Source organism: Triticum urartu, chromosome 2A (assembly GCF_056163025.1).
Source record: "Triticum urartu cultivar PI428250 chromosome 2A, HENAU_Tu73, whole genome shotgun sequence".
NCBI classification, from domain to species: domain Eukaryota; kingdom Viridiplantae; phylum Streptophyta; class Magnoliopsida; order Poales; family Poaceae; genus Triticum; species Triticum urartu.
Window position 1 is genome coordinate 641057705 of NC_141874.1, and position 25709 is coordinate 641083413.

The following is a 25709-nucleotide window of genomic DNA, read 5'->3' on the forward strand; positions in this document are numbered from 1 at the left end:
TCCCGCCGTAACCGGGAACTCCTAGAAATTTTCCTCCCCCTCGCTTCTACCATGGTTTTTTCCGTCATGGACGGCACAAAGAATGTCATGCAGCTGCGTCTCCGGCCCGCCCAGGACGAAAAGCCCATTTTCTGTCATGATTTTTTGTCATAGAAGTAGGAGCCCACCACATCTATGATGATACCGGGTTTTGTCACAATTATCGTCATAGAAGTGCCATATGTATGACATAATTTTTTTTCGTTCGGCCCAAAATGTCACGGATGTGTCTTTTTTTGTAGTGATTCACATTAAATAGGGCACCATCTAAATCCGTTGAGACGACACTGTATGATCTATGGTTTGGCAAGAAACCTAAGCTATCGTTTCTTAAAGTTTGAGGTTGCAATGCTTATGTGAAAAAGTTTCAACCTGATAAGCTCAAACCCAAATCGGAGAAGTGGATCTTCATAGGATACCCAAAATAAAATGTTGGGTACACCTTCTATCACAAATCCGAAGGAAAGAGATTCATTGCTAAGAATGGATCCTTTCTAGAGAAGGAGTTTCTCTCGAAAGAAGTGAGTGGGAGGAAAGTAGAACTTGATGAGGTAACTGTACCTGCTCCCTTATTGGAAAGTAGTTCATCACAGAAATCTGTTCCTGTGACTACTACACCAATTCGTGAGGAAGCTAATGATGATGATCATGTAAGTTTAGATCAAGTTACTACCAAACCTCGTAGGTAAACCAGAGTGAGATCCACACCAGAGTGGTACGGTAATCCTGTTCTGGAGGTCATGTTACTTGACCATGATGAGCCTACGAACTATGAGGAAGCGATGATGAGCCCAGATTCCGCGAAATGGCTTGAGGCCATGAAATCTGAGATGAGATCCATGTATGAGAACAAAGTATGGACTTTGATTGACTTGCCCATTGATCAGCGAGCCATTGAGATTAAATGGATCTTCAAGAGGAAGACGGACGCTGATAGTAGTGTTACTATCTACAAAGCTAGAATTGTCGCAAAAAGGTTTTTGACAAGTTCAAGGTGTTGACTACGATGAGAGTTTCTCACTCGTATCTATGCTTAAGTCTGTCTGAATCATGTTAGCAATTGCCGCATTTTATGAAATCTGGCAAATGGATAAACAAAACTGCATTCCTTAATGAATTTATTAAAGAAGAGTTCTATATGATGCAACCAGAAGGTTTTGTCAATCCTAAAGGTACTAACAAAATATGCAAGCTCCAGCGATCCATCTATGGACTGGTGCAAGCATCTCGGAGTTGGAATGTATGCTTTGATAAGTTGATCAAAGCATATAGTTTTATACAGACTTGCGGTGAAGCCTGTATTTACAAGAAAGTGAGTGGGAGCACTTCAGCAATTCTGGTAAGTATATGTGAATGACATATTGTTGATCGGACATAATGTAGAATTATTCTGCAAAGCATAAAGGAATGTTTGAAAGGAGTTTTTCAAAGAAAGACCTCGGTGAAGCTGCTTACATATTGAGCATCAAGATCTATAGAGATAGATCAAGACGCTTGATAAGTTTTTCAATGAGTACATACCTTGACAAGATTTTGAAGTAGTTCAAAATGGAACAGTCAAAGAAGGAGTTCTTGCCTGTGTTACAAGGTGTGAAGTTGAGTAAGACTCAAAACCCGACCACGAAAGAAGATAGAGAGAGAATGAAAGTCATTCCCTATACCTCAGCCATAGGTTCTATAAAGTATGCCATGCTGTGTACCAGACCTATCGTATACCCTGCCCTGAGTTTGGCAAGGGAGTACAATAGTGATCTAGGAGTAGATCACTGGACATTGGTCAAAATTATCCTTAGTGGAATAAGGATATGTTTCTCGATTATGGAGGTGACAAAAGGTTCGTCATAAAGGGTTACGTCGATGCAATTTTTGACACTGATCCAGATGATTCAAAGTCTCAATCTGGATACATATTGAAAGTGGGAGCAATTAGCTAGAGTAGCTCCGTGCAGAGCATTGTTGACATAGAAATTTGCAAAATACATACGGATCTGAATGTGGCAGACCCGTTGACTAAACTTCCCTCACAAGCAAAACATGATCACACCTTAGTACTCTTTGGGTATTAATCACATAGCGATGTGAACTACATTATTGACTCTAGTAAACTCTTTGGGTGTTGGTCACATGACGATGTAAACTATGGGTGTTAATCACATGGTAATGTGAACTATTGATGTTAAATCACATGGCAATGTGAACTAGATTATTGACTCTAGTGCAAGTGGGAGATTGAAGGAAATATGCCCTAGGGGAAATAATAAAGTTATTATTTATTTCCTTATATCATGATAAATGTTTATTATTGATGCTAAAATTGTATTAACTGGAAACATAATACATGTGCGAATACATAGACAAACAATATGTCACTAGTATGCCTCTACTTGACTAGCTCGTTGAATCAAAGATGGTTAAGTTTCCTAGCCATAGACATGAGTTGTCATTTGATTAACGCGGTCACATCATTAGAGAATGATGTGATTGACTTGACCCATTCCGTTAGCATAGCACTTGATCGTTTAGTTTGTTGCTATTGCTTTCTTCATGACTTATACATGTTCCTATGACTATGAGATTATGCAACTCCCGTTTATCGGAGGAACACTTTGTGTGCTACCAAACGTCACAACGTAACTGGGTGATTATAAAGGTGCTCTACAGGTGTCTCCGAAGGTACTTGTTGGGTTGGTGTATTTCGAGATTAGGATTTGTCACTCCGATTGTCGGAGAGGTATCTTTGGGTCCACTCGGTAATGCACATCACTATAATCCTTGCAAGCATTGCAACTAATGAGTTAGTTGCGGGATGTTGTGTTATGGAACGAGTAAAGAGACTTGCCGGTAACGAGATTGAACTAGGTATTGAGATATCGACGATCGAATCTCGGGCAAGTAACATACCGAAGACAAAGGGAACAACGTATGTTGTTATGCGGTTTGACCGATAACGATCTTCATATAATATGTAGGAGCCAATATGAGCATCCAGGTTCTGCTATTGGTTATCGACCGGAGACGTGTCTCGGTCATGTATATATAGTTCTCGAACCCGTAGGGTCCGCACGCTTAAAGTTCGATGACGGTTATATTATGAGTTTATGTGTTTTGATGTACGGAAGGAGTTCGGAGTCCCGGATGAGATCGGGGACATGACGAGGAGTCTCGAAATGGTCAAGACATAAAGATCGATATATTGGACGACTATATTCGGACATCGAAAAGGTTTTGAGTGATTCGGGTATTTTCGGGAGTACCGGGGAGTTACGGGAATTCGTATTGGGCCTTAATGGGCCATACAGGAAAGGAGAGAAAGGCCTCAAAGGGTGGCCGCACCCCTCCCCATGGGCTGGTCCGAATTGGACTAGGGAGGGGGGGCGCCCCCTTCCTTCCTTCTCCTTTCCCCTTCCCTTTCCTTCTCTCCTACTCCTACTACTTGGAAGGGATCCTAGTTCTACTAGGAAAGGGGGAATCCTACTCCCGGTGGGAGTAGGACTCCCCTAGGGCCCGCCATAGAGAGGGCTGGCCCCTCCCCTCCCCCACTTCTTTATATACGTGGCCAGGGGGCACCCCATAGACACAACAATTGATCTCTTGATCTCCTAGCCGTGTGCGGTGCTGCCCTCCACCATAATCCACCTCGATCTTATCGTAGCGGTGCTTAGGCGAAGCCCTGCATCGGTAGAACATCATCATCCTCACCATGCCGTCGTGCTGACAAAACTCTCCTTCAACACTCGGCTAGATCGGAGTTCGAGGGACGTCATCGATTTGAACGTGTTTAGAACTTGGAGGTGTCGTGCGTTCGGTACTTGATCGGTCGGATCGTGAAGACGTACGACTACATCAACCGCGTTGTGCTAACGCTTCCGCTTTCGGTCTACGAGGGTATGTGGACACACTCTCCCCTCTCGTTGCTATGCATCACCATGATCTTGCGTGTGCATAGGAAGTTTTTGAAATTACTACGTTCCCCAACACTAGCCCCCTCCGGTGTCTATATAAACCAGAGGGTTTAGTCTGTAGGACAACAACAATCATACCATAGGCTAGCTTCTAGGGTTTAGCCTCTTTGATCTCGTGGTAGATCAACTCTTGTAATACTCATATCATCAAGATCAATCAAGTAGGACGTAGGGTATTACCTCCATCGAGAGGGCCCGAACCTAGGTAAACATCGTGTCCTTTGCCTCCTGTTACCATCTGCCTTAGACGCACAGTTCGGGACCCCCTACCCGAGATCCGCCGGTTTTGACACCGACATTGGTGCTTTCATTGAGAGTTCCACTATGTCGTCACCGTAAGGCTTGATGGATCCTTCGATCATCGGTAACGATGCGGTCTAGGGTGAGGTTTTTCTCCCCGGGCAAATCTTCGTATTCGGCGGCTTCGCACTGCGGGCCGACTCGTTTGGCCATCTGGGGTAGATCGAGAGCTATGCCACTGGCCATGAGGTCAGGTTCGGAAACCTAAACTACACTGCCGATATCCGCGGAGACTTGATCCTCAACGGACTCGAGCCCATGTCAGGTGTGCCGCACAATCACGACGAGCATGACGTAACTCTGCCGTCGGACAGTGTTCGGGAGATCGCATCAGCAACTACTCCAACCCTCAATCCGGAGCAAATTGCACCATCCGAGGACGGGTGGATAGACCCCGCCATGGAGGCCGCACTCTTAGTGGCGATAGAGCCGAATACTGACTTCACCCCTTACGAGAGCCGTGTTGCCGAACCATTGGATTCATCTCCGGCCACGGAATCCGAGCCGCCTGCATCCGTGCCTATCGAATCCGATTGGGCGCCGATCATGGAGTTCACCTCCGCGGATATCTTTCAGCACTCACCTTTCGGCGACGTGCTAAATTCATTAAGGTCTCTCTGTCGGGGGTGACTGATCCCATGCACACCTATGGGACCACGGCGGACCGGAGCCCCTTTCGGTTCGACGGGGGCGGAGGGTGCACGAAGAGCAGATCGAGGCGAAGCGCACGAGCGGCACGATCGGTTTACCCAGGTTCGGGCCGCACGGATGCGTAAAACCCTACTCCTGCTTTGTGGTTGTATTGAGTTCTTGCTCGGGAGCGATGAGTGCTACAGTACACTCAAGCAGCTAGCCAGACCGAGCGTGAGAATGGTCGATCCCCCTTTCCGTTGCGCATGGGCCTCCTTTTATATGTCAAAGGGGTCACCGACAGGTGGCAACATATACGAGGGTAAAAATGGGAAAGGGGTGGTAGTTGGCTCCACCGCCCACTATAGTTGTGTCATACCTAACCCTGACGGCAGGGGACAAGGGCCTTAAATGCCTGTCTGTGTCACCTAGACGGCGCAGAAAGGGACCGCTAGGGACGCCATCGCTTGCCACGATGGTAATCTTGTCAGCGCCGTTCGCCAACGTGTACCTCTGGCTGCACAGCCTTCCGCCACGTGCGCCTGGAAGGGCCCCAGAGCGACAAGTGGTGGATGCGCTAGAGCGTAGGCATAAGATGGGGGTTTGCCGCAGCAAGCGGCTTGCCGCGGTCGTTGACTTGTTGCACCCGGGAGTTTGTCGCTCGCCGGGCCTTGATTAGCCTTCCCGGCAAGCTCCTCTTGCCGGGGTCTTGTCTCCTTCCCGGCAGGCTCCTCTTGCCGGGGTCTTGTCTTGTCGCGTCCGGGAGCTTGTCGCTCACCGGGTCTTGCCGGGACGCGCAGCGCGTCGCAGCAAGCTTCTCGAGATGCCTTGGTCGGTTTTCCCGGCAAGCTCCTCTTGCCGGGGTCTTTGTGCTTCGAGTGGCCCTCCCGACAAGCTCCTCTTGCCGGGGCCTTGCGCCTTGGCTTGAATACTTTGTTCTTGAATGGCTCCTAAGCAACCACAGATGACCTTGGCGTTCACCCGGCAAGCCTTGCCGCGGGGTGCTGCGACTGCCCGTGCACAAGTTCGGGATACTAAGGTACCCCTACTTTAGTACACCGACAGGAGCCCCCGGGCCTGGGCCATACACGGTGCCGAGCGCTGTTGGGCCAGGCCCAAAACAGGGCACAGGCACGCGCGGCCTAGGTTATGCCGTATCTTACTCCGCATCCACCGCGCCCTCCCCGAACGGCACGCGTCGAACGCGGCGTCGTGCGTGACGTGGGCGGCGTGCGTGGAGCTAAGCCCCGCGTGCATGCATCACGTCGTGGTAAAGGGGACGGTTCGCGTTCCCCCTATAGATGGAGGGAGGCGTGGTTCATTTATTGGACGGGGCCGGTGCGCGGTTTCCAAGGCGTCCATTCCCCATGATCACAGGGTGGGGAGAGGTCGCCCCATCTGTCGCCTCGGTCCTGCACGCCCACCACGCGGCTCCCATGCGCCTGGGGTCACGGACGGTGGAGGCGGGAAACTGGGCCGTCGCGGGTCGAGGCAGCGGGTCGGCCCCAGTTCCCTGCTCTTCCCGTGTCTTGATTCGCTGAGTGGGGCGGCCGAGCCCCCACCTTGCTCCTTTATAAAGAGCGGGAGGGGAGTACGGAAGCCCACACTCTCTCGTCTCCTCCTTCCTTCAGCTTCTGCTCCCCTTTCTCTCATTCGCCATGGAGAAAGGGAACCCTGGTCCTTCATCGGTGGCGGCGAGGGTCGCCGCCAGACAGCGCATCCCTTCCTCTCCCGCACCCGTGGTGGCAGAGCCAGCCGTAAGGGGAAGAGGGAGGGGGCGAGGTCGAGGACGAGGTCGAGGCGCTCGGGGAAGAGGTGGACGGGGCGGCGCGCCGGCTTCGCCTCCGCTGGCGGTTCCTCTTCCCACGGCGGTCCATATTGGGGACAACCCTTGCGAGTTCTTCGTCAGGCTGCGCCGGGCGCCTCGTCGTCGCTTCCGCCTCCCAGCCCCGTTTGCGAGCGCGATGGAGTTGGACCCACCCGAGACACTGAGACTGCACATGAGGGGCTGTGGGATCAGCGGCACGCGAGTCCGCGTTGAATTCCCAGCCCCTAATGTGATGTATCTTTGTCGAGGGTGGAAAACGTTTGCCCGTATCCACAGCTTGATGGAGGGGTTCACCCTCCATTTTAAGTTGATGGAGGGCGATCTCCTCTCCGTCAAGGTCTTCGGGTGCTTCGGCACTCGGGCAAAGTGCTGCGTGGACAGCTCCTCCGATAGTGAAGGCTCCTCCTCGAGCGAGAGTGACGAGGAGGAGAGCGACAGCGACGATGAGGGTAGCGGGTGGTGGGATGGCGGGCCCGACTAGGTGTCGGGCGCCGCTCCGTGCGGCACCGGCGACCCCATCATCCGTGTCGCCGGCTCCTTGAACTCCCCGGGGTCGTCTCCTTGGGCGGCTGGCGTAGGGAGGCTGCGGAAGAGGAAGAGGGCTGGCGGCAAGGCCGTCAGGTCGGAGTACGAGGGCGTGGTGCCCTCGACAGCGTGCTGACGTCCTGCCGCCTCGTCTTCGAGCCCTGCTTCTGGCGCCGCCATCACCGTCTAGCCTCCGGACGGCCCCCGGGATGTTCTCTTGGTGTCTCCTGGCACCCGTAGCTCGCCTGGGCACCCCTTGTGCCCTTTTCGCCTCCTTGACCTACCTCCTGAAGAGAGGGACAAGAAAGGGATTACGGGCATCTTATCTTTTTTTGTGTAAGCCTTCGGGCCTTAGCTGCATTTAAAACCTGTAATCCTCTCTTTCATGTTTTTCATCCTCTATGGACTGTACCTGAGTGTAATGTTTTTTTAATGAAAAGGGGATGCTTGCCGGGTCATTTGTCTCGCGGGTAGAACCCACGTCAAGGAGCAAATCCTTGGTATCTTTCAGATAGACACCTCTTCTCCCGGCAACAGGCCCTGCCGTTTTCCCACGTCGCTCGACCTTTCTCACGCTTTTGACGGAGGCAGGGACGAGGCAGGTGCGGCCCTCTCGTTTCATCCCTTTGTTGCTGCGACTATGACCAAACCCGGCCCCAGGAACGAGCCCCAGGGCCTAGAGTTAAGGGAGCACGGTAATTTTCAGGAAGAAACGGGGTTTCGTATTCCCCAGTCCATAAGAGAATGCATGATGAGGGATGAAAGACTTATCTGAGATTGCAGCCCCCGGCAACTCTGGCTTGCCGTGGGTGAATCTTGGCGCTTGCAGCCCCCGGCAACACTGGCTTGCCGGGGTCCAGATGCCGGTACGTCCTTCTTCTCCTTCTCGTCCTCAAGCGGTCCGGCCAGGATATGCGAGCCCTGCGAACCAAGGGAAAGGAAAGAAAGGCGAAGGGACGCACACTCGACCTCTAAGCTAGGGGTTAGCCGCTGTTAAGCACTATCAACCCTAACCAAGGATGAGACTCGACCTAGCATGCATGCTATAACTCAGGGTGCCAGCGCTTCATTTACTTGTGCTCAGGGTCTGCGCCTGGCTTTGTACAAAGGATTACATGCAACAGCGGCAAGACTTGTACAAAAGGGTGGTTGCCGGACAGGGTCCGACAACCGCGCCTTACGGGTAAAACTTACGAAGATGCTCAATATTCCAAGAGCTGCTCACCGGAGTGCCATCTTCGGTCTCAAGGCGGACAGCGCCAGGCCTAGTGACTCGTTTCACCCGGTAAGGGCCTTCCCACTTCGGCGTCAACTTGTTGGAATTCTTGGCGGACTGAACGCGCCGAAGAACAAGGTCGCCTTCCTCGAAGCTTCTGGCTTTAACTTTGCGGCTATGGTAGCGGCGCAAAGCTTGCTGGTAGCGAGCAGCTCGTACCGCAGCCTGAAGACGATCTTCCTCAAGGAGCAGCGCGTCATCTTCACGCAGCCGCTCTTGCTCAAGCTCATCGTAAGCGAGCACTCGAGGTGACCTGTATAGGAGTTCCGTGGGGATAACTGCCTCTGCTCCATAGACTAGAGCAAAGGGTGTCTGGCCAGTGGCTCGATTTGGCGTCGTCCTGATCGACCAAAGAGCCACCGGCAGCTCCTCGATCCAGTTTCTTCCGCACTTGTGCAGCCTGTCGAAAGTTCTGGTCTTGAGCCCGCGTAGCACTTTAGCATTTGCCCTCTCCGCTTGACCGTTGCTTCTCGGGTGAGCAACAGAAGCGAAGCAGACCTTGGCGCCAAGATCTTGGACGTACTGCATGAAGGTGCGGCTCGTAAATTGTGTACCGTTGTCGGTGATGATCCTATTAGGGATCCCGAAACGGCAAACAATCGACCTGAAGAACTTGACTGCTGACTGTGCTGTCACCTTCCTCACTGGTTCCACTTCCGGCCACTTTGTGAACTTGTCGATTGCGACGTACAAGTACTCAAAGCCCCCGACAGCTCGGGGAAAAGGGCCGAGGATGTCGAGCCCCCAGACAAAAAATGGCCAGGATAAAGGGATCGTCTGGAGAGCTTGAGCTGGCTGGTGTATCTGCTTGGAATGGAACTGGCACGCTTCACACTTGGTTACTTGTGCAGTTGCATCCTGGAGGGCGGTCGGCCAGAAGAAGCCTTGCCGGAATGCCTTGCCGACAAGTGCTCTCGCGCCGATGTGGTGACCGCATATGCCTCCATGTATCTCTGCCAACAGCTTCTGTCGATCTTCCCGGGGAATACACTTCAATTTCACACTGTTGAGTCTTCTTCTGTACAGTGTGTTGTCGACAAACTGGTACATACTTGACTGCCGGGCTACTCTTTCCACTTCTTCTTGCTCTTCGGGAAGTTCTCCTGTCTGAAGGAAATGGACAATCTGCTGCACCCATGTTGGAGCTTGTGGCTCGACAACAAGGACTAAAGGCGTATCTGCAGCTGCGGGAACATCCGCTTCTACGGCAAAAGCCTGCGGCTCTGCCGGAGCTTGACGTTCCCCGGCAAGCTTGCCGGAGCAAAACTTGTCGGGAGAGTCTGCTTCAACGGAACAAACCCTAGGGCTTGCCGGAGCAGGCTGCTCCTCAGCACTGTTGGAGTTGATCTTGGGGACCTTCTTGGCGGCGGCTCCGGGAAGCTCTGCCGGAAAGTGGTCACCAGAAACCAACTTCCTCTTCTTGTTCTGCCGATTGACGGTGTTACGGATGGTTGAGTCAGCTTGAGCACAAAAATTCCTGGTTCCACAGGTAACTTAAGTGCGGCGCACTTTGACAGGCCGTCAGCAATGTTGTTCTGGGCTCTTGGGACATGCTCCATTTGCAGGTCGTCAAAGTGCTCTTCTAGCTTTCTCACTTCGTCAACGTAGGCTTCCATCAATGGACTCTGGTAGCTCTTGTTTACTTGGCGGACGACAAGCTATGAGTCACCCCTGACAATGAGCTTCTTGATCCCAAGTTCTGCCGCAATCCTTAGGCCGGCAAGCAAGCCTTCATACTCCGCAGTATTGTTTGTCGCTTGCTCCCTGGGAAAGTGCATTTGGACTATGTATTTGAGGTGCTCTCCGACGGGTGCGACAAGTAGCACACCAGCGCCGGCACCTTGCAGCGAGAAAGCACTGTCAAAGTACATGAGCCACTCTCTGCTTGCCTCCTTGACGGGGATGCTCGTCTCTGGAATTTCTTCCTCTGGAGTTGGCGTCCACTCTGCTATGAACTCTGCCAATGCTCTGCTTTGGATAGTTGAAGTACTCTCAAATTTGAGGCCAAAGCTCGACAGTTCTAGTGCCCATTCGACAATCCTGCCTGTCGCTTTTGGATTTTGCAATATCCTCTTCAGCGGAAAGTAAGTGACAACTGTGATTTCATGTGCTTGAAAATAATGGCGCAACTTTCTCGAGGCCATAAGAAGGCCGAAAAGCAATTTCTGCACACCAGAGTACCTTGACCTAGCCCCCTGTAGAAGGGAGCTGACAAAGTAAACTGGGCGCTGCACCATTTTCTTCTGCACCCCTTCGCACGCCTGCGCAGATCCATCCTTGTCGGGACCAGGGTTTGCCGGGGAAGCCACCTGCTCGTCGCTGGATGAGCTTGCCGCGGTTGCTGGCTCATCATCTGCCTCCCTCTCCGCCACTAACGCATCACTAACCACTTGATTGGTTGCCGCTATGTACAGCAGCAACTTCTCTTGCGGCTTAGGTGCGACAAGCGTTGGAGTGGAGGACAGGTATCTCTTCAAGTCCTGCAGCGTAGCCTCCGCTTCCGGAGTCCATTTCATTGGACCTGCCTTCTTCAAAATTTTGAAGAATTGCAGGGCGCGCTCAGCAGAGCGAGAGATAAACCTGCTAAGAGCAGCCACACAACCGGCAAGTCTTCGTACATCCTTGACGCGCTTTGGTGCTTCGATCTGCTCAATGGCCCTGATCTTGTCGGGGTTGGCTTCAATTCCCCGCTGAGACACAAAGAACCCGAGAAGCTTGCCGAAGGGGACTCCAAACACACACTTCTCGGGGTTGAGCTTGAGGTTGATCTTGCGCAGATTTGCAAAAGTCTCGTCCAAATCCTGAATCAGAGTGGCCCTGTCCTTGCTCTTGACCACTATATCATCCATGTAAGCTTCCACATTTCTGTGTATCTGCGGCTCAAGAGCGATATGGACTACTCTCACAAATGTTGAACCAGCATTCTTTAGTCCGAAAGGCATCCGTATGAAACAGTATGTGCCACATGGAGTAATGAATGCGGTTTTCTCCTCATCCTCTTCTGCCATGAAGATTTGATGGTATCCTGAATATGCGTCAAGAAATGAAAGCAGGTCACAGCCAGCCGTGGAGTCAACGATCTGGTCAATGCGCGGCAAGGGAAATGGGTCTTTGGGACAAGCTTTATTGACATCAGTAAAGTCAATACAAAGCCTCCATTTCCCATTTGCCTTGCGCACGACTACAGGGTTGGCCAGCCATGTGGGATGGAGCACTCCTCTGACAAGGCCTGCTGCTTCCAACTTCTTGATCTCTTCTGCGATAAACTCTTGGCGCTCCACTGCTTGTTTCCTGACCTTCTGCTTGACGGGCCGCGCATGAGGACAAACGGCAAGGTGGTGCTCAATTACTTTCCTGGGAACACCGGGGATGTCAGACGGTCGCCATGCAAACACGTCGACATTCGCCCGCAGGAAAGCAATGAGCGCGCTTTCCTATTTAGGGTCAAGCATGGCGCTGATGGTGAAAGTACCACCAGTGCCGTCCTCCCTGGCGAACACCTTCTTCGTCTCTGGCGGAGCTGCCATCGCCTTCTTACACTTGCCGGTGGAGCTCGATGGTGCGTCCTCGACGGCAGCGCAGCACTCCGAAGAGGTGCGCTTGCCGGAGTGAGCATCAGAGCTCTCGCCGGACTTGCGCTGGCACTTGCCGGTGGAGCTCGATGGTGCGTCCTCGACGGCAGCGCAGCACTCTGAAGAGGTGCGCTTGCCGGAGTGAGCCTCAGAGCTCTTGCCGGACTCGTGCTGGCACTTGCCAGTGGAGCTCGATGGTGTGTCCTCGACGGCAGCGCGACACTCCGAAGAGGTGCGCTTGTCGGAGTGAGCATCAGAGCTCTTGCCGGGCTTGTGCTTCTTCTTCCCCTCGGGAGCTTCAGCGGCAAGTGTCTTGCGATCTGTCGTGGCTGCTGCTTCCCGGTAAATCTTGTCGGCACAGATAAGAGCATCCTTCTTGTCGCTAGGGATAGAAATGACGCTCATCGGGCCTGGCATCTTGAGCAAATTGTATGCATAATGAGAGGCTGCCATGAACTTGGCCAGTGCTGGACGGCCAAGTATGCCATTGTAGGGCAATGGGAAATCGGCAACGTCAAAAGTGATCCTCTCAGTTCTGAAGTTCATTTCGCTGCCAAATGTTACCGGCAACGTTACTTTCCCCTTTGGCTTGCTCCTTCTCGGGTTGATTCCTTGAAATGTGCCGGTCTCTTCGAGCTCGTTGTCAGGGATCTGGAGCTTCTGGACCACAGCGGAGGAGATCAAGTTCAAGCCGGCCCCGCCGTCAACTAACATCTTGGTGACTTTGAGGTTGCGTATTATTGGCGAAACCAACAACGGCAAGCACCCGACCGCAGTTGTGCGGTCAGGGTGGTCCTCAATATCAAAGATGATAGGCGTGCTGGACCATTTTAGAAGCTTGAGCGATTCGACAGGTGGTTCTGCCGCATTAACCTCACGCGCCCACTGTTTGAGTTGGCGGTGTGAAGTATGCAGAGAAGCACCGCCGTCAATGCACAAAACTTCCGTGGCCTTCTGGAACTCCTGCTCACTGGTCTCTGCGTCATCCATATCTTCGTCGTCGTCGTCGTCTTCATCCTTGTCGCGGCCGCGGGGAGGTCTGTCTCCTTGCCGCTGCTTGTCCTTGCCGCGGCGTCCTCCCTGGCCAGCGTGCTTCTTACCGGACTCTCCACCGCCTCGTGGGGCTCTTTCCTTGTCGCGCCGCTCGTACTCAGCTTTTTGTTGCTGGACGAGCCGCTCGACCTGCTTGCAGCTCTGGAGGTCATGGCCCTTGGTGCGGTGGATCTTGCAGTACTGCTTGCCGGAGCCGTCCTGCTTGTCGGCGGCCGCCACAGCTTGGCAGTTGGTGCATGCGGCAATCTCCTTGCCGGAGCCACCAACTTTGGCTTGCTTGGCGCCACCTTCGCTGCCGGACTGCTCAACGACCAGTACCTCTTCACCTTTCTTCTTCCTGTTGCGCCTCCGGTTTTTCCTTGCCGGGGCGGCATCTTCGCTGTCAGATCCTTTTGCCTCAGTATTCTCTCCGGGGAGTTTCCTCCCTTCTTCAGCGCGTGCGCACCTGTCGGCCAGGGCGTACAGCTCGCTGACGTCTCTGATCCTACTCATCGCCATCTCCTCCCGCATCCTGCAGTTACGCACGTTCTGATGGAACACGCTGATAACCGCGGCAGGGTGGATGTCTGGGATGTTGCGTTGCACATGGCTGAATCTCTGGATGTACTTGCGCAGGGGCTCTCCTTCCTTCTGGGCGAGCAGGTGGAGATCACTCTCTTGGCCATGGGGTTTGTGGCCGCCCGTAAAGGCGCCGACAAACTGGTGGCACAAGTCTGCCCAAGAGGATATGGAGTTGTCCGGCAAGTGCATCAGCCAGGACCTGACTTCGGGCTTGAGCACCAGTGGGAAGTAGTTGGCAAGGACCTTGTCGTCTCGCCCCCCGGCAGCTTGCACCGCAATGGTGTAGATGCTGAGGAACTCTGACGGGTGCGACTTGCCGTCGTACTTCTCCGGTACGCCTGGCTTGAAGTTCTTCTGGCTGGGCCACTGGACTTGCCGCAGCTCACGGGTAAACGCAGGGCAACCTACCGCGTACGGCAAGCTGCCTGGTTCCCTTGGCGCATGCATATCAACAGAAGGCCCAGCGCGCTGGTCGGATTGACGCCACGCTTCTCTTCGGCGCTCGATGCGGGTACGAGCGTCTTCTTGTTGCCGTTCGTGGAGAACTTGGCGCTGATCGCGACGAGCTCGCAGATCTGATGACGCGGTGGAGCCGCTGTCGTGGTAGATCCGGCGAGTTGGCGATCTTGGCCTTCGAGGCGGAGAGTGCATAGTGGTTGCACCCCCACCGTCCTTGTCGCCTCCGGCTCGCGCCTGGCTGGCTCGCCGCGGCTGCGATGTACTCGGTTGCTGCGGATTGTCGCCGTTGGCGAAGCCGATGAGGCTCTGAATGGTGGCCCTCCAGTCGTCGATCTTGTCCGGCGCCGGAGGGTAATCTAAGAGCATTTGAGCTCGCACCAAAGCTTCTGCCGGAGTGGAGGGCGGCGGCGGCGAACGGTGCGAGGACCGGGATATGCTCGGACTTCTAACTACGTTAGAAGGAGCAATATCTCGCCCAGGCGACCGTGCCCCGCTCGCGCCAGCATGTTGGCGTGCGTGCTAGTCTTGGGTACCCCGGGATCCTCCAGCTTGATCTTGTCCCAACAAACGTATGGTACCATGGGTACCATGACGCTGCGGGTCTCGCGCCTCCTGAGATGGGCGCGGTGCGTGTACGGACGCCGAGGTCTTGGAGTGCGCCCGGTCGTTGCGGGAGCCGACCGCGCCGCCGATGTGCAGCGCGGCCTTGTCCCTGGACCTGGCAGCACCGGGAGCTCCCTCGTCGCCCGTTCTTCTACCGGCGTCTACCACAGCAGCCGTTCGCTCCGACGGCGGTGGGTTCGGCGCGGACAGAGCAGCCGCCTCTGAAGCTTTCTTCTTCGGCGGCATGTCGATGAAGATGATGGAGATCTAGCTCGTGCGAACGCCGGATCAGGTTCACACAACCTCAACGCACCCCCTACCTGGCGCGCCAAAGATGTCGGGGGTGACTGATCCCACGGACACCTATGGGACCACGGCAGACCGGAGCCCCTTTCGGTTCGGCGGGGGGCGGAGGGTGCACGAAGAGCAGATCGAGGCGAAGCGCACGAGCGGCACGATCGGTTTACCCAGGTTCGGGCCGCACGGATGCGTAAAACCCTACTCCTGCTTTGTGGTTGTATTGAGTTCTTGCTCGGGAGCGATGAGTGCTACGTACACTCAAGCAGCTAGCCAGACCGAGCGTGAGAATGGTCGATCCCCCTTTCCGTTGCGCATGGGCCTCCTTTTATATGTCAAAGGGGTCACCGACAGGTGGCAACATATACGAGGGTAAAAATGGGAAAGGGGTGGTAGTTGGCTCCACCGCCCACTATAGTTGTGTCATACCTAACCCTGACGGCTGGGGACAAGGGCCTTAAATGCCTGTCTGTGTCACCTAGACGGCGCAGAAAGGGACCGCTAGGGACGCCATCGCTTGCCACGATGGTAATCTTGTCAGCGCCGTTCGCCAACGTGTACCTCTGGCTGCACAGCCTTCCGCCACGTGCGCCTGGAAGGGCCCCAGAGCGACACGTGGTGGATGCGCTGGAGCGTAGGCATAAGATGGGGTTTTGCCGCGGCAAGCGCCTTGCCGCGGTCGTTGACTTGTCGCACCCGGGAGTTTGTCGCTCGCCGGGCCTTGATTAGCCTTCCCGGCAAGCTCCTCTTGCCGGGGTCTTGTCTCCTTCCCGGCAGGCTCCTCTTGCCGGGGTCTTGTCTTGTCGCGTCCGGGAGCTTGTCGCTCACCGGGTCTTGCTGGGACGCGCAGCGCGTCGCAGTAAGCTTCTCGAGATGCCTTGGTCGGTTTTCCCGGCAAGCTCCTCTTGCCGGGGTCTTTGTGCTTCGAGTGGCCCTCCCGACAAGATCCTCTTGCCGGGGCCTTGCGCCTTGGCTTGAATACTTTGTTCTTGAATGGCTCCTAAGGAACCACGGATGACCTTGGCGTTCACCCGGCAAGCCTTGCCGCGGGGTGCTGCGACTGCCCGTGCACAAGTTCGGGATACTAAGGTACCCCTACTTTAGTACACCGACACTCTATCCTTGTCAAGAGATCCTTGGCCGGACTATGTCCGGCTAGAATGGGATGCGGACGATGAAGGAATTCGCTGCCCACCCACCACCCACTTAGTAGCCTCTGTCGACGATTTAACTGACATGCTCGATTTTGACTCCGCAAACATCGACGGTATGGACGACGATGCAGGAGAGGAACATGAACTAGTGCCCACAGGGTACTAGACAACCACTTCATCACATGACATATACATGGTGGATACACCCAAACAAAACGATGATGAGGAACGGGAGGAGACAGCGGAGGATGACCCCTCCAAGAAGCAAACAAAGCGTCGGCGTAGGCGCCGCTCCAAATCCCGCCTTGGCAAAAACAACGATAACAGCGCAAGAGAAAATAACACTCCAGTCGACTCTAGAGGAAATGACGACCACATTGCCCCAGCGGCAGAGCATGATGAAGCTGCAAACAACGAACATAGTACGTATCCGACGTCCGAATACGGCGACGCCGAGGATAAAACTCATCAAACCCCCTCTGGGGAGGAAAACAGTCCGGACGAAGATGCACACATCATTCCAGAAACGCACTTGGAGCAAGAGAACCTCCGCAGAAGGCTTATTGCCACAGCGAGGAGTCTGAAGAAGCAGAAGCAAAGGCTTAAGGCCGAACAAAATACAATCGACAGCAGGTGGAACAAAGTGCTCGATAACGAAGAAAAGTATGGTGGAGGTTACCACACAAAGAGCTATCCAAAGCGCAAGCTATTACCCGAATTCGATGATGAGGCCTTAGACCCCATACAGTTGAAAAATAAAACGGCCAACCGGCCGGATCAACCACCTTGTGACCGCGATAGAGCGGCTAACAAGGTCGCACATAAGTCAACACTCGATCTACGCGAGGACTTGCGCCAAAAATCCAGTATGACCAGATCCATCTATGGATCTAGGAAGCGTGCTTTGGCACAAAATCAAAACCAAATACTACAACCGTCCGAACGCCATGATACATCTAAATACAAGGGTGCCACACACCCCCTATGTTTCACCGATGAGGTGCTGGACCACGAATTCCCAGAAGGATTCAAGCCAGTGAACATAGAGGCGTACGACGGGACCATAGACCCCGGGGTCTGGATTGAGGACTTTATCCTCCATATCCATATGGCTCGCGGAGACGATCTCCATGCCATCAAGTACTTGCCCCTCAAGCTTAAAGGACCAGCTCGGCACTGCCTGAAAAGCCTCCCCAAAAACTCAATTGGAAGTTGGGAGGAGCTCGAGGACGCCTTTCGGGCTAATTTTCAAGGGACCGATGTGAGCGGGAAGTTTGAAAGCTTTTGGCGCCTAAAATTATAAGTATTCTGCTCTCGTACGGCCGACTATGATATCATGGCCGACAATTTTTTTTGTTTTGCACGCAAAAAAATGTGCAAGTTTTGAAAATCAATGTCTCCAACTTGAAACTTAGATTGTCCATTCAATTCAAATATGGATCATTGAGCTAGTACAAGCAAATACCATCATACGGTCCAATTCAAATGTAATTCCAAATGTGTTTATCCTAAATATGATGACAAAAGCAAAAATGTGTATGTGTACGAATAAAGTGGATGATTATAAAGTTTGAACATGCCCGTATGTGTATATCTCTAGGTTTGATATATGAATTTGAAATCATGAAATCCCGGCTTAAAAAATGTACCTCCGTTTAAATGAATTACAAAAGCTAATGATGGAGTCGAATTCCAAAATTCCAATCTTAGGTTTGTAATTCTGGTACATCAAGGTATATCACGCATGTTCAAAAGTATCGTTATCTCATAGTACAAACTGTGAAACAAATTGACCAACCATGAGTGCACAACATCTCAATCATGCTAAAGTCCCTCAAATATAGACACCTCACTTTTTATCTGAAGTCACCCCCACCACACACACACACACACAGAGAAGTCGTTCTCTCCCCCAAACACCAACACACGAGCACATTAACACCCCTCTCTCTTGTAAAGTCCGGACCCCAACATAGGTCTCTATCACTTTGTCTCTCGGGCATGCACACATCTCTTCCCTCACTCTCTAGGTCTCCCTCTATCTCTCTTACCCAAGCACACGCACTGTGTAGAGTGTATATTTCCCATACACACAAAACGTCACCCCCAAACGTCTATCTCCCTAGTTATGTGGTTCTCGCGCACTCACCTCACACACCACCCCCACTGCAAACAAGAACACTTTGTCTCCTTGTGCACCACTCTCCTCTTTCTATCTCTCCCACATGCGGACCCGCCCCAGCTCTTTCCCCGTATACATATATGTCGTGACTCTTTGCATAGCTCCCTAATGTATAATCATTCTCGATTTCGCACATTGTTCTCTACACCATCTATTCTAGATCTCTCATGAAGTCCCTATCACACACACACTATGACTTGCTTCCCTTGCATCTCCGTTCATAGGCCAATTTCGGACAACGTCAACATTGTCTCCCTATCTGTATGCCATTTATGGACACAAACGACCCCTCTCGCCCCCTCTCTTCCTCTCACTCTCTCTCCATCGCTAGCTCTCTCTTTCTCTCGCTCTCACACCCCTCTCCCACACACACACTCGATGTCTCTTCCAAATAGTCTGCTCCCCCCGCCCGCACCCGTGCTTTCTCGCTACTACACATGTCACACCATCCCCCTTCCCTTATACTAGGTTTACATCATCAGTGGTCTCTCTACTCCACATACACTCTCTGCCTCTCACACACAAACGCGTGCACAAACACACACAGACACGCACAAACACCCATTTACCTGGATCATCATCTCTCCTCATGTCCGCATGTGTATCTCACACACTCACTCTCTAATTATGTATATGTGTCTCCACGTTACACAACACAAATCCCCATGTACATGTCTCTCTCTATCCTCCACACACATAGACACAAAGAATTTGTTATCATTGCCTCAGTCTCTAACATATCACACACGCACTCTCTCTCTCTCTCTCAAACACGCTCAACAAGGGTTTCCCCGTGAATAACTTACCGTCTATTCATGAACAGTCGTGGCAGTACGGCGAACATGAGACGTGAAAAAGAATAAATCTACACGTGCTTAGACCACCTAGTATGACTACTAGGACTAGATCAAGCCAAAAAGCGCACCGCCGTCACCCCCTCCTTGTCGGCGACGGGAAAATCTTCGTTTTACACAGTCGAGAAGTCATTGTGCTAAGGCCCCACATGTCGAGGTGTTGAATAGAATGTAGATGCTAGTTTACGGAAGCAAGTATCGATAATACGTTTGTATCTCCATACTTATATTTCTTCTCTTATAAAAAACCGAGTTGGTGATGATGGTACGTGTGCCATCTTGCAATATAGACCGTCCGATCTATATCTGACGGATGGAAATTAAACTAAAAGATACCCGCACCCCTCTCCACATTTGCAGACAAGGCCTTCCCTCATTCATCCTTATCTCCAACAAACCTCATTATTGAGCAATTAATAAAGGAAGCCTCTGGAACAAACTGGCCTGGTGGCCGCTGCCGGCGTCGTCAATCCCCATGCCTCCGCTCAGTCCGACCACCAACCACCACCACACCCCACTCCTCTTCACCTTATCTCATATTTCTCGAGATATCATTAGTTTTTACACATGGGATTACTCCCGCAAGGGTCAATCACAACAAGTGTTTTATAAAAAAATGCATCTTGATGTTCCGTGCAATGCACAGATCTTGCTTGTACTCCTACACAAGACTAAGTTGGTGATGCTGGTGTGTCTGCCATCCGTCGTTTCTGACCATTAGATCTACATCTAACGATTGTGAGGTAAGTTGTTGCCTTTTCTCACCAACATCCCACTTGTCTACCAATTTGCAGAAAAACCCATAATTAGTATCTTAAAACCAACCACATCCCTCCCTGACCTCACCAAAACAGCCCAAGGAATATATTCTATTTGAAACATAATATATCTCTAGTGACATATGTATATCAAAATTAGAGTGTTTTGTACCAAGTTTGTGAATAAGTATTATTCTAATTGTGATTCGTTGCAACGGACATGAACATTGCTAGTATTTCCAACCATGCATTTCTTTTCCTAGTATTCCATAGTTTCGAGTTTTCCATCAAGATATTAGTCACTCATGGTTGATATTTACTTTCAATCATGTACACATCTGCACTATGTAACTAGCCTTGCTTATTGGTTTCCAAAGCTTAACTTTCACTCCTACTTACAATATGTAGAGTATTTAAAAAAAACTACCACTTTCAACCAGCCCTAGGAGGAATCTATTGTACAAAAAATAGCAAAAACATACCCAAAATTTCTTAATCCACGCCAAAACTACCTAGTACTCCTACCGATTAGGTTCGTTTTAACCCATTTATGACAGGGTTGGCCCACATATCTGTGCTGACGAGGCAGCTTAAACCAACACATTTTGTTTGACTGTTGACACGAGGGACCCACATCTGACCTTCTATCCTTTTATTCCCCCTAAAATCATTATTTTTCCTGAACATTACTTCAAACAGTACTGATGCGTGTTCGTCGGTGGCGCCGGTGATGAGCGAGTTGGCCGCCGCTCCGCTGGACGGGCTGGACGCTGCGCTGGCCTCCGCACGGGTTGGCAGGCTGGCCCGAGCGTGACTCATGAGCTAGCAAGACACCGCGCTGCCGTGCCAATCTAGCTAGCAAACCTTGCAAATAAGCAGCTGGACGAAGCTATCTTGGATAGCTAGCGGCCGCGAGCGCCGGGCGGAGCTGGCATCCGGGCTGCCGCAACATGGGCTCCGCACCGCCGGCAGTTTTGACCTCGCCTTCTTCCGGCGGCGGTAGCTGTGTCCCATGGCTGAGGATGACTAGGTGGACGGGCCGGAGGTAGGAGGTCACTCGAGGATTTTTGTTGGTAAGAGGAGTACAATGGTTGATAAGGTAGTCTTATCTTAAGTCTGCCATGTATGCAAGTGGTAGTAGTTTCTTGGCATTTTAGTGGTTTCTTGCATTATTAGAGCAAGTACAATAGAGCTGAGTCAGCAGGCTATAAGAAATAAACTACTACTACATGTTGGCTATAAGATGGGCTGTAGATGACATGGCACTGGCTTATAGCCAGCAGCTGGCTATACTATTAACCATGCTCTTAGGGGTTTCTTGTAAGGAACAATGTACTTACTACTAGCGACAAAAGGCGATTCTAGGTTGCGTTGTACTCCAACGAGTACTACTAGTGGTCGCGGGAGTGTATAGCTCGTTTTGTGGGTTCGATCTCGGCCGAACGCACGGCGGCCTTTTTTTTAAAATAGTATACTATCTAGATACATCGCAGAAATGGATGTATCTAGAACTAAAATACATCTAGATACATCCATACCTGCGACAAGTAATTCGGAATGGAGGGAGTACTACACTTCGCTGCGAGCCAATATTTTACACGGGTAGCTTGAGTTTTGAAGTCAAACGGACGTGCGGCCCCACAATCTGGGTGCACTGGAGTCTGGACAGCCTAGCCACGTGAACGGGTTTTCCTTCCCAGCATCCCGTGGCTCGCGTGCTCGCCCTAGCCGCACCTCGCTTGCAGCTTCCAGCTAGTAGCATATTTAAACTAGCGCCTCCCAATTAAGCCCGAGGAGCCGGAAAAGCCTGACGGGGCATTGGGAACTGTGCAATATGGCTCTGTACGTAAAGTTCTCTACTACTACTCTGTAGCTTGTGGCGTTGCATGCATGGACTTCACTCCATTATCGGCTCTACTATAAAAGAAATTCCTTTTGACATGTTTTGTTTGAAACGGAGGCAAAAGCTTTGCTTCATCTCATTCATAAAGAAGGAACTACTAACAAAGTTCGACGAGATCCATTACACCTCCACAAATGGAAGCGAAAAGCCTAGTCTCGCTGTATCAAATAACTCAAATGTTCTGCCCCCGCAGTAACTGTTGCTGATAAACAGGCTGCTAGTGTGTGCGTGAGAGGAGCGGCTGAGTAGGCCAGCTACGTGAGAGGAGCGGCTGAATAGAGCACCGAGAGTACCCACTAGGCCACTACGCAGGTGTACTTCCCCTGCATTGATAGTACAGCGATGGTTCTAGAGAACAGTAGTACCCTCCACTTCCAACTGTAGCTCCTTGGCCCTGAGATTCAAGAGTTCAAAACTGGTGCACTATACAAGACTAGACTAGAAGTACAGTACTCCCTCCTTTCCGGTTTATAGGGCTCATCTCAAAAATTTAGTTTTTCCATTTTATAAGGCTCAATTTGGTTGTTTCCCATCACATGTTCAGATTCCAAGGTGCATTAAATCATTGCATGCAAGTATTAAGAGAAAATTGACCAATGAATGTAATTTATGCATGCATGCATTGCAATTAATGCATTGGTAAACATACTTTTTTGAGGAAAACAAGAGCATTAATTGGGTGCTTTTTTGAGGAGTAGTTGAGAAAAGTAGTACTAGTACTGCTACAGTACGAGTACGTACTCCTCCGTCACATAATGTACGACGTTTTTTGACACTAGTTGTCATGTACAAAAAATGGCAAAAACATACCCAAAATTTCTTAATCCACGCCAAAAACTACTACCTAGTGCCAACAATTTCGTACTAGTGCTATTATTTACAATATAATGCAATCCCATAACGTTCCATAATGCTAGTACTAGTACTCCATGGTACCAAAAACTACTACCTAGTGCCAAAAATTTCTTACTAGTGCTATTATTTAGAGTAGTAAATAATAGCCTCACCCCTTCGCCGAAGAACGATCTACAGTTGGAAGGGACGAGGCCCTGCGGTTACTACGCTCTTATCTCCTCCTCGCCAGTTCCCCTCCCCCCGAAGAGAAGGCAGTTCATCGCTGCTCCCATGGATTCGCTAGGCGGTTCTCCTCCTCGCCAGGGCTGGGAGACCTTGGACGATGATTCTCTGGGAGAAATCGCACGCCGCTCCGACGTCCTCACCGCCGCAAGACTCAGTGCTTCCTGCACCAACTTTTTCAAGACGTTGCTTAAACAGGCTTGGGAAAAGGCCATGCTTGTTGGTCTTCCATGTGTCCTCGAGGAGAAGGTTCTTCTATGGGAAAATTCTTCGAACAGTCCACCGCTCCCTGGCCATGGTTGCATGTTGACTCCGCTAGAGTTGACGACGTTGAGAGGTAGTCGGATTTTGTCCGATGAGCAGGTTAGTAATGGAGTTTGATCATGTAGTATTTAGTTATTCCATTTCCATCCCATAATTTCTCCGCTGCCCACCGTCTTATATATAGGTCTGGGTCGGTGCCAATGAAGATTGGCTTGCATACCTCTGGCCGGATACCACCATGATTTTGCACAACATCCACAACAGTGCGGCCGTTCTGGTAGACCCCTTCTCCACCATTGGGATCGACCTTCCGGACTGGCTGGGCAAGAATACGTATGATGATGCCTACATGAGATTGAAGAAGATAGCAATTGCGGACCCACCGACAAAGCGACGCGGCTACAACGATTACTATCTCATCGCGGTGTTCAACATAAGGATTGCCATCAATGCAGGAGGCAGTAATGGCAGAGGCTGGCGCATGTTGGCGGCGGCAGATTTGTACCCCTACACGTTCGAAGACGCCGTGCGCCATCTAGGCCGCATCTTCACGGTGACAAGCCAGGGGATTTGTTTCATCTATTTGACATCCTACGGTACGGGAGATTACAAATGGAATGCACAAACCATCATTTGCATCCCTAACGGTACTCCATTATTTTGCAGGGACCAGTCATCCCGTGATCAAAATAAGATCGCCGATCCTGGATGTGCATTTGCATCCGCGATTTGGTCTAACCTGGAACCTTGTAGATGACTTTGGCATATTGGGATCAACTATCTTAGCAGTCGTTACCCATGGTACCACTGATGTGCAACATGGTCACATAATCTACCATGATCGGACCGTCACCATCTACCCAGGTATTCCATTTTTTAGCCCTCTCGCCTTCTCTTTCATTGTTGTACTAATAGTATAGTTTGTAGTACTAGTAGGAGTACTTTTTACGTTGGAGGACGCGTATAGCTAGCTAGGCCCTTGAAGACTTGAACCCACTAGCTGCCACCATTTTTGTTTTTCCATGTCTTACTATCTCATCCATGTAGCCAAGAGTGGCTATATATAATAAGCCGGTTATTTTACTTCCTCTATACCGGAGTAGTACTATTTGCTGCACAGTATTACTGACCGCCACATTTGAGCACAACATTATTATGCATGGACCTTGACTATGTATGTCACCATGTGTCCAGATCTGGGATGCCGCGTGTACCAGATGAACGGCGCCAAGTTTGACCCCCCGTGATGCTACATGGGTGCCGAGGAACACTCTTGGAGAGTACTCGCTTTTCATCGGGGACAGCTACCCCATTGTGAAGCGGATGCCACCTTCCGTGCAGGACATAGAAGGCCCGCCGTTCATGAAGCATGGTTGTGTCTTCAGTGCGCACCGCCGGATGAACGACATGCTGGGACACGCTATCCCTGATTTATGCCGCTTCAGCTTGGATGAGTCTCCATCGTGTGGAACCGGACTAGAAAGCTGCGATAATGATTCCCGTTGCCCACCGCTATGGATCTTGCCATCCATGAAGAACACCTGGGACTGCAACCTGGAGGAGGACATGTAGCCCATCTATAACGTGTAAGTGGAGTACGGTAATTGTGAACGGTAGCGCTGTGAATATATGTAGACTAGTCGTGCACAAATTTATCACATGAGTTGGAGATGAACTTGTGTGGCATACTTGCATTTGTCCTTTAGAATTTATTACTAGTAAATGTGTTATGTCTACGTGCAACTTGTGTGGTTGTTGCACGGGCTCCAACATGCTCTTTGAGAAAAAAAGGTGGCACAGCTTTGGATATACGTGACGTGGCGGAATCATACAGTAGCATCGTTCGCTATAGTTGTACTAGTACACTCCTACTAGGACGACAACTCCTATAAAACCTTGCGCTTGTCTCTTTGCCTCTTCGGGAGGTTCAACAGTTCGTACTCGTGTGAACCTTGCACTTGGCTCTTTGCCTCTTCGGAAGGTCCAACAATGATGATACTACAGTACAATATGCTTCTGGCAATCTGACACCGATTGAACTGCTGCACGTCCACCGCGAGGGCGAGGGCGAGGGAGAGGGAGAGGGCGCTATAGTCAAAACCCTCTCCTCATCCTATGAACCACCGCGCGCGTGGGCGAGGGAGAGGCGTAGTAAGCAAGCTTCTCCTCATTCGGCGAGTTGACGGGACACATCGAAGCAATACTAGTACTAGTAGTAGTAGTCCATACCGCATCCTTTCCGATTAATATGGCTTAATTTGAAACGAGAAAAATACACTGGCGATCAACGTATGTAACAATACGCTCTTTACGATCACTATATATAGTTTTGCGGCGATTATGCGATCACTAGCTCATCGTAGAGCACCGTATTGCACCCTACTGACCGGCCACATAGTCGATGTGGCACTT